The sequence below is a fragment of the Stegodyphus dumicola genome, chromosome 3 (genome assembly GCF_044657685.1).
Source record: "Stegodyphus dumicola isolate Sdum_Otavi_A_Nest chromosome 3, ASM4465768v1".
Classification (NCBI taxonomy): domain Eukaryota; kingdom Metazoa; phylum Arthropoda; class Arachnida; order Araneae; family Eresidae; genus Stegodyphus; species Stegodyphus dumicola.
Window position 1 is genome coordinate 86823059 of NC_140770.1, and position 20261 is coordinate 86843319.

Below are 20261 nucleotides of genomic sequence, written 5' to 3' on the forward strand. Positions count from 1 at the left end.
TTCTAGTGAAAAATGGAATATTATACAAATTCGACAGTGGTCGTGAGCTACTTGTGGTACCCGAAGCATTAGAGTTAGAAATCATACGTAATATTCATAACAAGGGACATTTCGCAGTGTCTAAAACAGAAGATCTGCTAAAAAACGACTTTTATATTCCTAACCTTAGAAAACGAATTGAACAAGTTATTTCAAATTGTGTAGAATGTATTTTGTGCGACAGAAAACGAGGTAAGAGCGAAGGATTGCTGAATCCCATACCAAAAGATAGTATCCCTTTGAGCACTTTTCATATCGATTTTATAGGACCATTACCGTCGACAAACAAGAACTACAATCACATCTTTACCGTGGTTGATGCATTCACAAAGTTCGTATGGCTCTATCCAGTCAAGTCTACATCAGCTCAAGAGGCATTGCAGAAGTTGAAACTGCAACAATTAACTTTCAGTAGTCCTTTGAGAATTATAAGTGATAAAGGTACGGCGTTTACCTCTAAAGACTTTGAAAATTACTGTAGTCAAGAGAATATCCAGCACATATTCACAACTACCGGCGTTCCTAGAGGAAATGGACAAATAGAAAGGATTCATCTCACTCTGATTCCAGTCCTATCTAAATTATCCATAGATGATCCAACCAAGTGGTACAAATATGTTGGAGATGTACAAAGGATCTTAAACAGTACTAAGAGCAGAAGCACAAAGAGTTCTCCATTTGAGCTTCTCACTGGTGTTAAAATGAGAAATCGAGAGGACTTAAAGATTATGGAAATTATTGGAAAAGAAGAAAGAAATACTATGATGAAAGATCGAGAAGATATGAGAGAGGAAGCAAGAAAAAACATTCTAAAAATTCAGGAAGAGAATAGAAAAACATACAACAAAAAGAGGAAAGAGGCACAAGTATACAATGTGAACGACTTAGTTGCCATACAAAGAACGCAGTGTGGAGGTGGTCTAAATTTAAGGCCAAAGTTCTTCGGCCCATATCGTGTAACAGCGAGGAAAGGCAAAGATCGTTACCAGGTAGAAAAAGTGGGACACCATGAAGGTCCTGGATGTACCACTACAGCAGCTGATCTCATGAAGCCGTGGACTTCTAGTATATAGGACCATGTGTGGTTCTTCCACACTTCTTTTTTTTTTTTTTTTTTAATTTATTTTCAGGTGCTGTCTTGATGTTCCAGTGTTGCTGATCCGTGTTTTCGAGGACGAAAAAATGTCAGGAAGGCCGAACTGTAGTATCTGGAAGTGCGACACAACACCAGAGGGCCTCACCGATGCGCCAGCAGCGAGGTGAAAAAGGAGTATGACAGAGACTCTTCTGCTATCCCACGCGAAGGTGGTGAGATGTCTGTCTGCACGTGAAGGTGTAGAATAAGGAACTGTAGTTTTCCACGCGAAGGTGGTAAATTGAACTGCTTAATACATCAGCAAGTGTGAGTAGGCACTAATCGGTTATGTGATAAGACTGGTAAAACTATACAGAATCCTGTTTGTATCAAACGGCACTTGTATTTAATCTAATTTGTACCTTTTCTGATTATCTTTATTAAATGTTCTGTGGTGTGGAAAACAACGTTGGAATTGTTATTTAGCATCTTCAACTCCCCCACTACAGTTGAACAATGTATTTGCTGCTGAAGTTTTGCATAGATAGGATATATATATATATGTGTGTGTGTCTGTGTTAACAAGCAATAGCTTCATTTATGAACTTCTAATTTTTATCTATATTTTATGTTTTATTACGTAACAATAATCTTACAATAAAAAATCTATAGTTAGTTAAAAATGTGTGTTAGATGAAAAACATCCATACGAAATTTAATTTGTAAATTCAAAGATAAAATATAGTATAAGACATTAAAATATTAAATAATTTAATCATAAACAATATTTAAAATTAAAAAAGTTTAAACTATTGCATCGATCTCACATACTGTCTACATCTCGCAGTCAGACGATGCAATTAAAATGAAGCCCCAGAGTATTTGATTTCATTGATTATTTTAGTTCTATACGGCAGTTAAGCGACGGATAAACGAGAAGAAAGATCGAAGTATTTAAATTTAATAAAGAATTCTCTTGAGGCTGTCAAGTTACGCTGATTATAATTACACAAAAGCGCGATAAGCAATTCGTTGTCTCCAATTAGTCAGAAATAATATTTTGAATGATTTTCAAATGACAAAATTGAAAAACAAATATTTTTATGATTAAGATTCTAACGCAAAAATAAACACTTTTATAAAATTTCTAACAGAGATAAAGAACTTCTGTAGAGATGAAATTAAAGCTGTAAAGAAAACTTTAAGAAAAATTTAAAAAATCCGTGTGCTTTAGCCTGTATATAACATTTTTTCCTTTTTTACATAAAAGGGGAAAACCTTATTTGTGATCTCGCACAAGACTAAGCAATAGCGATTGGCAAGGCGATTATTGATAGTTAAATAATCGAATGTTGCAAAAAATAACAATTCGTTGAATCTTGTCGAAGAACACTTGGCGTGGAAGATTTTCGTCGATCAGTAACAGAATTTTTCAAAACAAATCTTAATATTCCCTAGGCAAGTCATCCATCTGTCCATCAATTACGGCACTTTTAACTTCAATATGTTTTTAGGTATCCTGTCAACTTCTACGTTTAAATTCATGTATAAAATTAATGCTCTTTCTTGTTGTTTTTTACTCTTCAGTCAGTAAATCTAAATCCAGCTTTCTAATGTCATTCAGAAGAATTTAGTGTAGTTACAGATTTTAGTTATATGTGATAATGATGGATATGAGAAAATGTTTGGAGATAAGGATTCGTACCTTATGATCTGTGACTAAAATCGGAATAGCACCAAAGACAAGTAAGCGTTGCTCAGAATCATTTAAAACAGTTACTTTTCTACAGGGTGTGCAAAGACATGTACTGAATGTAACTTATGCCACATCTGGAAATCGACTGTAAGTAATAAAGCTAAATGTAACAAGAAATTAGTTTGCTTCCTTTTCTTTGTTTAGTGTGCGTGCGTGTGTATTTCAGCAACTATTTATTGCAAATTATTTTATTTAATACTTGAGCAGACACATGAATATTTTCAAAAAACTTCCCTCCATCTTTACCACAAAGAGCTCTAAATTGGAAACTATTTATTGAATATAAATTTGAATATCTTATGTGCCACATTTGACACAAAAATAATAATTTATATATCAAATTTCATTTAATTTCAGCTAAAATTTACTGCGTGAGACAACTTTTGTTAAAAACTTTTCAGCTCTAGCGTACTTCTTTATAACAGAATAACATATTTAATATTTTCCAATAATTATATTAATATAATCAGTCAGAAAATAATACAATTCAGTAATAACATTGTCTAGAACAATAGTTCTTTACCTTTTTTGTCCATGCACTTCTTTCACTATTACCAGAAAATCATTCTGCCCCTCCGTCCTTTGCAAAACTTGAAAGAACATATATATATATATATATATATATAGACTATTTTTACTTGAATTAAAGAATATTTTATATTCATAAACTAAAACTAAATGCATACTAGCTAAATAAAAGCCTGACTGCATCTCCCCTAAAATTGTGAAATTCTCTCCTGGTTGAGAACCCCTGCTCTAGAGGGAAAAATTAAAAATTTTGTGTCCACTTACTAACATTCAAGCTGAAATCTCCTTCATGTAACGCTTATTTTCATCATGAGACATCTAGTCTCTAAGTTTCAAAACTTAACCTTAAGGGCTTAAGGTGCGTCCATTATGTTAAACGACATTACGTTAAATGTTTAAAAGAAATGTTTATACCATATTTTATAGCCTGCTTTATAGTGATAAAATAAGATAAAATCAGAAAGTAAAAGGTTATCAAGGAATAAAATTTAAGAAGCAATTTTTAATTAACCTAACGAATTTAGAAACACACGTATTAGAAAGTTATTACAACATATAATAAAGGTAAAATAAGTATTTAGAGTTAAGAAAAATAAAGAGCTGTTTGAAAATAATGGATAATATCACGAAAGTATGCTCCAAATTGAAAATGAATATTTTAAAGGGAAAAAGGAAGAATAGCTAGTAAACGGAAGGTAGAATAACTAATATAACTAATAAACCCAAGAATCTCAAAAAATAAATCCAAGAAATAAAAACAACACAAGAATTAACTAAAAGACTAATAAAGAAATGCGGGAAGTAATACTAAGTGCAAAATGAGAATTAACAAAGAAAATAAAAGGTTTTAGCGAACACAAAATCACATTAAGTTAAAAAGTACGTTTATATATTTGATATATAATACATTGATAGACTATAGATTTTGATAAAGTTAAATCTGTAAAGCAATCTCAAATTATGCAGGTACATTATAAAAATATTAGTGAAGAATGAAATTAAATAATATAAGTATTAGTTTTCTGTACTAAAAATGTGCCCTTTTAAATAAAATCAAATAGAAAAAATATGTGAAAATTAATTACACAAAAAACTAATAATCTTATCACAGGCATAACTGATGGGTAGCAACTGCATCTTTTTCATTATTAATTAATATAGGTTCCAAATTTATTGAAATAAACTATAATTATACAACTCCCGGATTATAATTAAGATAAACTATAATTATAAAACACCCGAACTATAATTATACAACTCCCGTACTATAATTAAGATAAACTATAATTATACAACACCCGGACTATAATTATACAATACTAGAGTTTCACATAGGCACTATCTGGTCGCGGAGGTCATGAAGTACAGAGGAGCTTATTCTGATGAGATGAAAATGACGCATCTTGACACCACTATTAACGGACAGACTGCCAGCAAGGTTACTAAAACTTAGACAACACCACACGATAGAGTAATCAAACAATTATCATTGATGACATTGTTCTTAACCTTATATAGCAATTTTTTATATACCTTTTATATAAATGTTATCAATTATTATATTAGAAAATTATCATTAATTTTAAGTGAGAGTAATGATGGATATTCTTCAAATGTAACTTTTATAGGATTTGTGAAATTACAATCTTGATTTACATTAAGATTGTATTTATTTATGAATATTCAATATTCATTTAAAATATTTGTCTTTTTATGTATATTATTTAATATAATATTTATTATATCAAACTCAGTTTTTTCTTTACAGCATATAAATAGTATATTTATTAAACAAAATATGTTACATAAAGAATCATTATAAATATCAGGTAATTTAAATTTGTTATCCATTATTCAAGTAATATTATGATACTAGCGGGGAAGCCCGCCAGCTGAGCGGGCTGAAGCCCGCTTATCATTGTTCGTGTGTATAAGAGTTGCGATTGTAATTTCGCCGGTATGCGAAAGTTGGACTGAACTACAAGTGTACAGCGGTTATGATCGGGCTGCGCCGGCTTTGTTCACTTATGCATGGAAAAGTGACTGCATAAACGATACAAATGCGTTAAAGCAAGAAAACACCCGGGGAGCCAGCTCGTTCGCCGAGACCGAAAGTTGGATCGAACTACCAGCGTTAAGAGGTTTTAAGCAGGCTGCGCCCGCTTTTATCACATATGCATCCAGAAACACTATACACATGCGGAAAATCACGAAAACACCCATACAGCCAGCCCGCTCGCAGAGATTCGAAAGTTTGACCGAACTACCAGTGTTCAGCGGTTTTACCCGCTATCCGCGCGCTGTATTCACGTATGCATCCAAATTTTATATACAGTGCCTCGGAATTCGAAAGTTGGACCAAAATACCAGTGTTCAGCGGTTTTGTGGTGCGAGCTGCGCCCGCTTTATACACATATGCATGGAGAGGATACTGCATAAACGATACACGTGCGTTAAAGCAAGAAAACACCCGGAGAGCCAGCTCGTTCGCCGACACCGAAAGTTGGATCGAACTACCAGCGTTAAGAGGTTTTGAGCAGGCTGCGCCCGCTTTTATCACATATGCATCCAGAAAACACTTTATACACTATACACATGCGGAAAATCACGAAAACACCCATGCAGCCAGCCCGCTCGCAGAGATTCGAAAGTTTGACCGAACTACCAGTGTTCAGCGGTTTTACCCGGTATCTCTCGCTGTATTCACGTATGCGTTCAAATTTTATGTACAGTACCCCGGAATTCGAATGTTGGACCGAACTACCAGTGTTCAGTAGTTTTGCGCGGGCTGCTCCCGCTTTATTCAAGTATGCATGCAGAAGATACCGCATACACGTTACACATGCGGAAAATCCCGAAAAAACACATTGAGCCAACACGGTCGCCTGGATTCGAAAGTTGGACCGAACTACCAGTAATCAGAGGTTTTGAGCGAATTTCGGCCGCTTTATTCACTTATGCATCCAGAAGATTCTGCGTACACGAGGCACATGCGTAAAATCACGCAAACACCCATGGACCCAGCCCGTTCGCCGGGATTCGAAATTAGGACCGAACTACCAGAGTTCAGCTTTCTTGCGCGGGCTGAGCCCGCTTTATTCATTTATGCATCCAGAAGGCCTGCATACACAACAGACATGCGTAAAATCACAAAAACATCAGTGTAGCCTGCCTGCTCACCGGGATTTGAAAGTTCCCGTATACCATCTCCAAGGAACAGGAATTTAATTTAGAGCCCTTAAAAATATGCAAAAAAAAATCTTTAATCTAAAAAAAAAAAAAAAAAAAAAACCAAAAGTGAATTTAATTTTATTGCTGCGAACTTATTTAAAATATCCTTTACATTCAAAGATCATATCTAAATTAAGTGCACGTATCTAATACCATAAAAAATAAATTATTCCAAAAAATCAAATTTATTATTAAAAAAATAACATATTTTTAAAAAGTAGCGTTTTCAGATTTTTTAATTAACATCTCAGCTGATTAAAGTTGTACAACTTCAAGAACGTCATCATTTAAATTTAATGTAATATAATAACTTTTATTCAATATCAATAAAAGAAATAACGTGGCAATCATCCTAACCTTAAATTAAAAAAAATTGCAAAAAGCAGCTGTTTATTTAAAATGCTGACATTAAAGAAATATTTTCAACATACAGTGACGTAACATGCAATCGCGTGCTTTGTTTAACCTCAGAATATAACCTTGATTTTTATCTGCGGCGATTTAAGAGTCTGTTGCAATCGGAAAAATGAGCGCGAAAATTAGCGTTTTCAGTTTTTAATTAATATCTCAGCTGATTAAAGTCGTACGAAGATGAGAGTGGTATCAATGCGTTCCGAGAATTTTTTGCAATCCGACGATACCTGTCTCGGATTCCAACTCAGCGCTGTTCCATACATATTTGAAAAAAAGTTAAATTGACACGTGACCTTTCCGCCAACACAAATCTGGAGCGGAAGCAATTGTCCCCCCCTTTCGAAGCAATTGTCCCTTTCGAAAAAGCAATTTTATCTCAGCTAATTCCGAGACTGCTGCCACTCCGAAAAATGAAATAACGTTTTCGCAGTAATATTATGATAAGGGATAAATTATTATCTTTTATATTAACTTTCAATGCTTAATATACTTTCAAATGAATCAAATAACTATTCAAATTCTAAATTAATTAATGTACTTATAAATTCTTTAAAATTCTATCTTTCCCTGTTGCTATTTATAAAGTAGTGTTCATTCACTTCTAATATAGTATTATTTAAAAATAAATGTTCTATTTCTTGTATAATAAAAGTTTCGTTCGTTAAATATAATATTCCATTCGTTTATCGTAAGTTTAAAATAAAAAAAAGAATTATATGTTTATTATCGTCATCTAAATTAGGAACATCGTATATTTAGTAATTTTCAAAAACTTTATGAAAGTTCACAATGATTAATTTTCTAATATTAATATTCTAATTTTCTGAAAGTATATATTTGTAAAAATTTAATGCCATAGCATGTTTCCAACAATTTATATTTGGTATATTACCTAATATTTTATTGTAATTTCCACAATTTAGCATTTTTGTATCTTTATATATATTTGGTCCACAAATATAATTCATTTTTGTGTATTGCATCTATAATTCCTGTAACTGATTTTTCAGTAATTTTTATTTCAGTGTTTCAATTTTGTAATTTTTAAGACCATTTATAAAATTTTAAAAACACTGAATTCTTTAATCTGTCTGGTAGTTTATTTCTTTAATATAATTTGCAATTTGTTTTATATTTAAGAACATACATTTAGTATTTTTACAGCATATTCATATTTTGGACATTAATACTTCATTTATATACTGTGAAACTGAATACTTAATAATTAAATCAAATTTTTTTAAATCTAGTTTATCACTGTTTGATAATTTTCACATTAAGAAATTTTCTTCAGTTTTTTCCTGTAGTTGATGTATCACCATTAATAAAATTTCAATATTTTTATCACATTTCTTTTTATTTTTGTTTCTAAAGAATTATAAATTTCACCTTTTGTTAAGAATAATAATAAAAGCTTGATCCAGTTGATCATTTTTGTTTGTAAATTGCTTTTTTTAAGATTAATCCACTCTCAACAAAAATTTAATTTCTTCTATTGATGGTATGGCTGTTTGCGTTAAGACACATACTTTCACAATCAATAAATAGTTCTTATTTTATAATTTAATAAAAGCTGCAAAATTAGAAATATATCTTCTAAGTATTCTTTATAAGTTATTTGAAAAACGTTACCTAATTATTATTATTTAATATCGATATTCTTTGAGTTATTAAAAAATCTATGTATTTTCCATAAGTAAATAAACTAAAATTATATTAATACTTTTGTCTAAAATACCATTTGTAAAAGGTATTAAAATTTCTATAAGATGTTTTTATAATTGTCATTCACATTAAATACAATAAAGGAATGAATATTACATATTTCTTATTCATCATTAAAGTATCTATATCTTTTTTTAATATTATATTCCAAGGGTATAATTTATAACCGTAATGATAGATCTTATATCAGTAAGCTATTTACTAAATGTCCAGTCAAATATATTTATTGTTTCTTTATTATTTGCTTCTTCAGAAATACTTTTTTTTTTTTTTTTTTTTTTTTTTTTTTTTTAAAGTCACCTATATAAAAATGATCTAGAATAACTTTCCAATCATTATTTTTAATATTATTCGAGACTTGTAAAACTTATCGATATTACTAATCCAATTTGTAAAATAATTACTCATTTGATTAAAATTATAATAATTCAGTAACAACTTGCTAATGAATCAGTAATTGTTTTTACATTTATAAGAGGAATTACCATTATTAATCTATTAATTCATTACATGTTGGATTTTGAATATATTTTAATGCATTTAAAAATTCTTTATCAGACTGTAGTATACTTTAGTATTTGTATTACTTGCTATCATGTAATTAATATCGCGTCTTAAACAAGCGTTACCAACTCTGTTAACTGGTCTAATTTTATTGTTCAATTTATAATTTACACGAGGATTGAAATAATTATAACAAGGTACGTGAAATTAAAATTCACAAATTTCTTCTTTATTAATATGTTCTTCTTTAAAATTACAATAGTTACAATTTATTAATATTTTTGCTTTTTCCATTGCTCTATTCTTAGAAAAATTTTAATCTATAATTTGAAAATATGATCTTGTAAATAAAAGAATAGTTGGAAAATTACAAAATTGTTAATTTAGCATATTCTTTATTTGTTTTATACGCTTTCATATTAAAAAAACGAGATTTTAGTTTTGTTACCCTTGTATTACCTTGTCGGACTGGTTATCCTGTCATAGTCTTGGAATTTATTTACTACTGTAAACATCTACAATGTGTCAGTTATATAAATTCTTTGAAAACGGAAAGAAGAAAAATATAGAAGAATTTTCAAAATATTATAAAATATTTTGAACATTATTAAATATATATAACATTATTAAAATCATTCATAAAATTTTCTTTTTTGTATTTTTTTTGTTAGTTTTTGCACTTGTTAATGAAACCCTTTCCTAATATATAAAAAGAAAATGTTTTTCTTAATTACAGTATAGTTCGGTCCGAGGTTCGAATCCCGCGAACGGGCTGGCTGCATGAGCGTTTTCGTGGTTTTCCCCATGTGTAACGTGTATACGAGCCAGTTTCCCTTAGAAAGTCCTCCACGAAGGCATCCCTCCCCTTAGGCAGATAGCCCTCGAGGCTTTGCCATAATCACACACACACTTTTCTTAATTACAGTATTTTATATTTTATACATTAGCAATTCCGTATATAAATTTTAGGAAAAATTCAGATTTCTTCAGTGGATAAAATAACCTGCTATTAAATGATTTACGGAAAAAGACCGTTTTCTATCAGAAATATATGTATATTTGAATTTAAGAATTCTACTTAAAGTTGATGAGTTAAGTGATGAAAATTTGTCCAAAATCTTTAAAAATATACGAGATAATATGATTAAACTACTGGAGTGCTTATCTCAAGAAATTAAAAGAAACTAGAAAGTAGTATTTAAAATAGTAAGTTGCATTAAACATCTAGAATTTATTGCGTAGAAGGGAAATTGAAATTAGTTTTCATATACTCGTAAGAAATACCGTAAAACTTGCCTGTTAATATACTACAAAGTGTATCAAGGAAATACTCCGAATAGAATGTAGCAAAACCTTATGGAATATGTTGACATTCTTCTTCCTGAAAAATTAAAGTTATCACAAAATTCGGAGAAACTTATATAAACATTTCATATTATGGGAGAAACTTCCCATAATATGAACTTATGAAATATTAAAATATCTACGCTTATAAAATATTAAAATATTATTCATGAGAAATTGTTGCTGAAAGGACGTTATGCCAGTTGAAAAGGATATCATTAAGGCATATATGGCTATAATGATAATTTTAAGAAGAAAGTTTTGTATTCGAGATGCAACGAAGTTAAAATATGTATAGCATTGACTGAACTAAGTTTCTCTAGGCAAACGAACTGTCATTTTCTGCAATCATCGCACCATGCAGGAGGACAAATATCGGAAATGGAAGATTCTAGATCATCCAGGTAAATAAGGCAGTATATATTTAATGCATGAAGTGTCTGGAATGTAGGAAGATGTTAAACACTTCTCTAACTTCTATAAGATTAACATTTATTTACATTTATTCATATCGAATTTCACGAAAGAGAAAATCAGTCATTCCCCGGTGGCTAAATGTTTGCCACTCAGGCGGAAGAAAAAATCACACGGGAAGAGTTTGACAGATAGAGCTTCAGTATCGAAAATGATATCGCCACAGTGTATGGGTTAACTTGGATTTGTGTACATAAAAGCCACGAATTTGTTGAACCAAATTGTGCAATATGATCCCACCAGAAGCTGAGAGCTGGAGTCGCTGAACACTGGTAGTTCGACATGAATATAATTCTAGGCGACCATGAAGGCTGCATGGGAGTTTTTTGTGTTTATTATCATGTGCCATGTAGATGTGAGCCAATTTTCCTTAGGAAGTCCTACACGAAAATATTCCTTCAATCAGGCAGATAGCCCTAGCGTGCTAGTCAAATCAACCAAAACAAAACAATTAAATTTGTTTTCTTTTCACTGAATCTTGGTTCTGGAAATCTGAGAAAACTTAGTCGGTGGTTAAAGGGAGAATAAGAATTCCTGAAAGAAATGAAAAATTTTTGGATTCCGAAATTTAAGTGCTCAGAGGTATGACAAATTTTAGTTCTGTAATTGAAATTTTTTCAGATTACCGTAATCTAGGTATCAGAATTTTTTATTCCCAACTCTGCTGACTTAACATTTCGTAAATTTTATTCTAGGTAAATGATGCCATGTGATAAGCTTCATATTTTTCATATCATACTTTGTACTAAGTTTCACCTACTAGAAAATAGGAAAGTCAATCTTCTCCTTAGGAGCTATCAATGAATATCAATATCAAGAGCGTCAAAATATTTTAAATTAAAACTTTAAATCTTTAGTTCAAGCTCAGAACTTGGCGACTAACGCAGGTGAAAAAACGAAGAATACAACATCAGAGTTAGATCCACTGTCACCAGCAACGAAATAATGTATGGTTTCATATGCACAGTGAATAGCATAAATCGCTAGAAATGAAAAAGAATTTTTTTTTTCAATTTTCTCCTGTTCCAGATGAGCTCATAACTGAAAACTGTCAACAACGAATATCGATTTGTCTTTTTCTATTCATAAAATTTGAGTGGGGACTTACTTTAGGCGTAACGTGACTGGAAGTGCCATTATGTTAATGTTACACGAAAAAAGATAGAATAGCTCCAAACTTCAAAGAAAAACCAAAAGTGCATCTAAACTAGGTTTAGCTGTGCATATAATAGAATATCGAAGATTCAGTTCCTTTTGAATTTTAAGAAAATAACTTAACCTTACTTCAGATATCTATTGCCAACGTAGATAATTTGATAGATCCACAAAGTAACTTGCACTAATTGAACTGAATGTGCTAATTTACATACTGTAAAAATGACTCGACAGAAGCTTACTTAAAACATTTTACTCCTACATATAACCTGAGAACTATGTGTAATTTCAGTCCAGATACCTCCCCTTCTCGTCATTAGTTATTCAGTAACTACATCATATTGTTGGCAAAAGCTTTAATAGTAAACAGGAGGTCCATAATATAATACATGGATATTTTGCAGCAAAAGCTAAGCAATTTTCATAAACGCGAATTTAGATGTTCCTGAAATATGGCAGAACTCACAGAAGGGTATGAACATTATATTAATGCATATTTTTAAATGTAAGCAGTTTTAGTTTTTCACATTTCTTCATGCCTCAATTCTGCATTACTTTTTAATCAATCAGGAGTATGCCAAAACGTTAATTCCAGAGACATAAGATAATGACGCCAAGAAATAGCTTAATGCATGCATCCAATTCATTGCTTATTGCTTATTATAATCTATTTTCTCATTCTTTCATACCAATTGGCTTCCTTCCTCTTCTTACATCTCACTTTTACTCACTGGAATTTTCTATGAAATATATCGGATATTTTTAATTTGAACATATACGATTTCTTGCAATTAATTAAACGATTTTCAAGAAAATTACGCTCTCAAAATCCTGAATTTTATGTTAGTTTGACCAAAATTGTAGTATTAAAATATTAAAGCCACTATTTAAAGCCACTATTTTTAAAATGTTGCTTTTGTTGTTAGCAACCTCACTTTTCTGACAAACGTCAGCACAAGCCCATGACATTCATCGAGGCAAAGAGTTCAATTTTGCCCCCCAATGTTGAAAAAGCATACCCAACATGACAAATCGGAGGTTTTCCACAACTATTTTCCTACCAACATCATCTCGAAGGTACTTTCGAAACGCCACATATTTAGAATATTCCTATACCGTACAGATTCTATACATTTACAAACATCCATAACTTCTCAAGATTTCGAGCCTGGGTCCTTCAGTACAGCAGTCAGTGTCACTAAGCACTATCCCGGTTGGGAAATTTTGAAAATGTAAAACATTCATCAAATATATGAACCTAACTTCTATTTAGTTACAGATTGTTTTAATTATGCAGTTTCATATTATCATTATAAGAATTATATCATTGATGAATACTTTAAATTTGAATACTTAAAATTCTAATTGAAAAATGGAAATTTTCCTATTTTCTTCTTGATTATCTCGTATTATTCAGTGATTGGACGAAAACAATTGTTCGTTCCCATTATACGTAATCATTCTACTCTGACACATTACTTAAAAATTTAAACCTTTATTGACACAAATAAGTTTCGTTTCAACACAATACTTATCACATTATATACATTTTCTAATCGTGACACAAATCCTTCCAGTGTTGTGTCAAAATGAGTTTAGGGTTTTTGAAATCTCTGTAAATAATTGTGCGCCTATATAGTGAGACAGAGTTTGTTTTCGCAATGATGATGAGAAGATGAAATATTATACACATTTATATGCCCTATAAGTGGTTGAATGGAATCATTCCTAGCACGATATGTGTTCAAATTCCGCAAACAGGCTGGCTGTAGAGATATTTTTATACTTTTTCCCATGCGTTACGTTATAACGCGCGTCATATAGTACGTCATCTGGAAATTCACATGTTTACCGTGCCGAAATATTTCTGGAATGATAATAAGTATTTTCTTCCTCTTTTCTACAACGTTTTGTAGTGTAGGTGGAACGATTAATAATACTCGACGTGTATTAGAGAGATCCGGAATTGAAGTCGCGGCGAAAGCAAAGCACAATTCTCGAGTCTTGTGGCGACTGAACTAAAAAATTGTGGTGGACCATAATTCGTCACTTTGTCGCATGCTTTCTTGGTGTAAGTGAAAGCATACACAACGCGTATTTGGAAGGTCCGGAATTCGACTCCCGGGGAGGGTATTGCACATCTTCCAAGTCTCCTGCTTTTCAACATTAAAAAAAATAATAATAATGACTCTGCACCATATTTTTAAATTCTGCTATTTTTGGGAGAATTTTGTATTATGATTTTGGAGCATATCAGTCCCATCTGTATTTTGTAATGGGGTAAACATGGTTTGCATTGCAGTTTCACATTTTTCTGCAGGTATCGATAATCAATTTCATACTTGTAAAACATAGCCCAGATTATGCATCCGCAGTCAGTACTCACGACGTGCGCATAGTAACGTACATCAGTTTACTCTGTAAGTCAGTAAACTCTAGAATGTAAGTAAGAAACAAGAGAGATAAGTGTTGCCCTGAGATGAGATATTTGCCCATCGTATGATTAACCCATTAGCTGCCGTTTTTTTAGACCCTTTTTTTAAAATGTAGTTCCTCTTTTGAATGTAAACAAACATAATGCACAATATTTTGCATTATTGAAAATGAATATATTTTTATTGATTGAAAAACCAGTCCCCATTTTGAGATCATGGCACGTTACATGTAAAGTGAGTAATTTTCTTACGAGTGTCATGCGGCAACACATTCTACATATAATCCAACATTACACTTTACACATCGTTTCCAAACACATTTTTTGTACAGAACACACAAATTTCCTCTATTTTCCATCGAATTTTCAGTCTAAATAGTGCCCTTCAGTAACGTTTCTCACGTCTTCAGGTACGCTTTTCTGAAAAAACTCGCATCGTAGGATGGTCTTGCACTATTTTGCGGGTCAGATAGAGAGTGTACGTTTAAACCTTTCTTTGCAACTATTCTTCTGAGAGTCATATCTATTGCAACAGTAAAAATAAGAAAAGTACGATTTCTTGCCTCTATTCTATACTTTTACATATTCTAATCAAGCCTGTCAATACCACCCATGTTCCAATGTCTTCAGGCTACGGAATTATCACTCATATTTTCTCAGTTCTAGACCATCTTTGGACACGTGCCAAAGGTAAAGCTTCCAATTCATTTGATAACATCCTAACATTTTGTTTTATCTTTCCAAATACGGCCAAATATTCTATTTGTTTCATCACATGCATAGTTATAAAAGACCAACGAAATTCTTTCTTCATTCTCGTATGTATTTTTATACAGCAGTTATATTTTATTGTTTCTGTAGCAGGTGTACTTCCCTCTTTTAGATGTTTTATCAAATCAAAACATGTGAAGAAATTATAGAAAGAAAAGCAATTTTCTTCTGGTTTGTCTATGGCTGCTAATTTATTCAATATTAATTTATCTTTTCCTGAACTACTGTTTATCTGAACTTCATATATTTTAGCACTGTAGCCATATCTAGTCACACTACAAAACACTGCCCATTGCTTGAAACCAAAATGAATGGGCTTGCCTATAATAAATTGCTCCAGAAAATGATGATTATAATAACACACTATTTATTCTTTGATACTCAGATTATATCAAAATACGCCAGATTGCATAAATGTTTTATTTAGCTCATCCAAAACTAGTCGTATTTCGAATGACCTGTGTTTGTTCCCATTTATTGTTGGTACATTTGTATTGCTACCAAAATGTAGATTTCTCTTTATTTCAGTATTAAGAAGTATTTTCATACATTTTACTATCATTTCAGTATTTATGTCTCCTTCTTCTGACCAATACATCTGATTTGAAGACAAAGAGTAATATCTAGTTAACAGTAAAAATCCAAAAAGGCTTTTGAAGCAATCTTCAGAGAGCGTAAACTGGTGACGATTATTTTGAGCTGGATAAGATACACTGCTCTTTATACTAGATCATCTGTGAAGAAGATTTGAAAATTTTCTACTGCTGTTTTATCTCTCTACCATTCTTATTTCACGTTGGTTGTGTTCTCCTTCTCCATGACTGGACATGTTGAATAATGGATGCTTTCTATTTCTTTTAGCCAGTTTTTTTTAAGATTTCTTTTCTTGGGGGTTCATTACACCTCCCTGCATGAATGTATAATGAACTTGGAACGCCGTATCTTCCAGTGCGTTGTCATCTACATTTTCCAAGTAGAAAACATCGGTCAGCTGTATGTGGTGGTAATTCAACTATGTTAAAATCACCGTCAAAGTCTTTATCATCGACCAAATGATGGTCATTGTCTCAATATTCATCAAATTGTCTTAGCGTTCGAAGATTGTATCGATTCACGATTATCTAAATTGAGTAAAGGGAAAAATATTTACAAGAATGTAAATTATAATAGTAGAGTCATTTATGAAAAGCCAACCAGGTTGCTGTCACGCAGTTCAAAAATTTCTAGATGAAGTGACTTTTCAGCACATAATTTGTGACCATCTGCCCTAAAATTGTTAAAATTATTTTGCTCAATGGACGAAAAGGATTATCTACACCACAACAATTGGGAATAGGTGTGTTTCCAAATCACCTGCTGGAAACATCTAGTACCAACAGATAACTGGAATGAAAACCAAACTCCTATTTATAGTATAAAATACGATTGCTACGCTAACATAATAAATAATTGACCACCTCTAAATTAACCCTTATATGTTTCCTTTTCTCCCAAATTCGAGACCATTCTAATGTCATATGACTCTTACATAAAGCTCGATACAAATGGAACTAAAACCCCAAAAAACCAATAGCAGCTTAGCTTTACATATGGCACGCGTTCAGTATAAATGCCACCATTCCTAGAAGATACATCCCATTAGCTTTTCTTCCACTCTTCGAATAGTCTGTGCTGCTCTCTTCGCATTCTTCTTCCTTTGTTCGTTGCATAATGTGACCTTTGTTCATCCCATTTCGATATATTCTAAGGAATTCCTGTGCATCAAAATACATTAACGCATAAATTAACATTTACCGTCCTGCAGTTGATAAAGAGCTGAGTTTGTGCACTTGCAAAAACAACTTGTTATTCTCTAACCAAAAATCATAGCTTTTCGAAGGGTATTCAATTCTTTCCACCACTCATTTAAAAAACTTTCGTGCCGATATTCATGTAAGGGAGACTACATATTTTGGAGCCAATGAAAATAAAAACATCTGTTTGCAATTCAGTGAATACTCAAGACAATACTTAGTTCAAATGATATGCTTTCCCGTATTCAGGTATGTTTATTTAGTTGCATAAATCAGATTAACCGAGAAAGCTAAGAATTAATAAATACATTTCTTACTAACTATAGCTAATAGAGACTATAAGAACAGTGTAATCAGAAGCAAAATTTTAACTAGTAAATGTCTATATTCAGATAGAAGAAGAATTTTAATATATTCCTAAATCTTCAGCACGAAAATATAAATTTTGGTATTTATTTTAATTATCTAGCATCAGCCATTGTCGAAAATGCAAAGCACATCTGAATCATTCTGTTAAATGGTGTGTTTTAAATCTCCCATTAACATTCAATAAGCTTGCTGACGAATATCCATACAAACTTCGAACTGATTTTTATTTTTATTTATCTATATAAATACTATTTTGTATTATATGATTTATTTTCCGGGCTCCTGATATATAGCAATTTTGGGCTTAGAATTAAAGTGGAATGAAAAATGGGGCTTATTAATTATTTCTGTTAAATGCACTCTAGATAAGAACTAATAAATATTTCAGACTTAAAAATCCATTAAGATATTTTGAACATTTTTTTTGTAAGAAAAGAAATATTTTATAGAATTGCAAATGCTTAAGTATAATCGGTGATAATGAGATCTTTAAAAGATATACGATTTTGTATTTTCCGATAAGAAAGCAAAATATTAAACCTGGATTTTCAAATTTATTCCATTATCTAGGTGTATTTATTCTCATTTAGTACTGGCTTCTGCATTTACGAACATAAGTTCTTTTTTTTCAAACGGTCTGTTTCTACTATTGAAGGTAAAGTGGCAACTGTACCACAAATCTATACCACAAATCTCAGGAGATTAATTTATGATATCATATGCAATGACATAAATTAATCTTCTAATATTTGGAGTCTGTAGTAATATTTTTACATATTTTCCTAGTCTTTTCTGAATAAATAAGGATGATGTCTGTAATGAAAGGGAAACGTATTTGGCTTGAAAGATGCCGTACAAAAAGCCTCATATTACATATGCTAATAAATTTAACAATCATGTATATCTTCTTTCGCGTTTTTAATGCGGTACTACACTATTAAACGATAACAGTTTACGGTTTATAAACCGGAACGTTGGGAAATAAATTTAGGTTTATTACAATCTGTTCATTTAACATTTTTAAAAACGCACTTTGAGATATTGTTACTTGCGTTTGGATTCGCAATGAATTTAATTAAAACTACTAAGAACATCAAACAAACGCAATTCAAAGCGCATCTAAAGAAGGAATCTCGCACGGTCATTTCTCAATACTCCGAACTCAGCTGAGAAATAAATCTCTCTCCGATCTTATATAATATTTCTCCAGCCGACGAGAATTTTCCAATACCTTCGATTCCACATTGATTGTCATCACTTAAATGTATCACATTTGACTTATTTATATACCAAATGTAGCATTCATTTAATGCGCTGCCAAATGCATATATGTGTATACATACAATATAATTTCACTAATATATAGTATTGATTTATGTCATAAGAGTGTTCATATGTAATACTATGCTTTTCAAAATATCTTGTAACAAAAGAAAGTAATATGTACTGAACAACAGGCCTTGTATGCCAATGTAACTGATTTCAGCAGAAATGACGTTCAATTCCGTACAGCAAGAACTAGGACGGATGTCATATTCGCGGTGTATAGTACCTTCGATTTCTCAAAATTCTTGGAAAGTGCACGCAGTTGCAGTTACTTATAGGGCCGGATACAGTAACAGTCATATATAAGGATCGGATCGAATGTTTCCAAATGGTCGCTAAGTTTGGCGAGTTATCGCCAAATTTGGCGGCAAAATTTAATCCTAGAACCAACGCTAGTTTGATGCTGTTTCGCAAACTTGTTGGGACGTACCTGAATGTGAAATGAACTTGCCACTGTAACAATACTTTTCCGGCAGAACTTCGACTTTTATGACACATATTCTCATTTGCAGCATTTCATGTTGCATTGTACAGTTCACGTATAATTTTCAGTAAAATTATTTACACACATACAAAATTCGTAACAATATGATCATTTGATTCAGTTCATTGAAACAAAGGAGAAATTTTTAATTACTCCTGTATGAGATATCGTTTTAAAATATCATTTTTTTCCTTTTACGCTGAAATTTTTGTATAAAACAGATATTTTTTTTATTTCTTCAAAGATTAAGGAATAATACATCAGTACTACAGGTGCAAGCATGATCAGTTTCAATTCGGGCGCACTAATGAGCTATCTACCATGCAGTCGGATTATGAACTGTCCAATAGGCTTATGCCTAATTATACGTACTATATGTAAGCTATACTTTCCATTATATAATATGATTCTTACTCTGTGCATATGATTCCACTACATGGGGTATTAAAACCTTACTTGAATTCTGCAGTAAGCCTTATCAATTGTTTGTTGCAAGTGCTTGTGATTAAGTTTCTTTTTAAAGCACTAAAAGATAGTAATCATGCTAATTTATTTTCCTTGATTAAAATGTTACCCATGGCTTAGCATTACATGAATTACTTCATTGCAAATACTGTTTACTCTTGATAGTCAGGTAGTCACTAAGCTAGGCACTGAGGAAGACGTTGCATTTTAATGAAAAAAATTAAGAAATTCTCTTAAGTTATACAAATTTGTGATGATTGCTTTAATTGTATGATTGTTTGATTTATTTTTATCAAAGGAAAATTATTTTTATATTATCGCAGTGAAATAATAGTTATGTATTTTTCCATCTATTAAGTGTGCTAAAACTAATA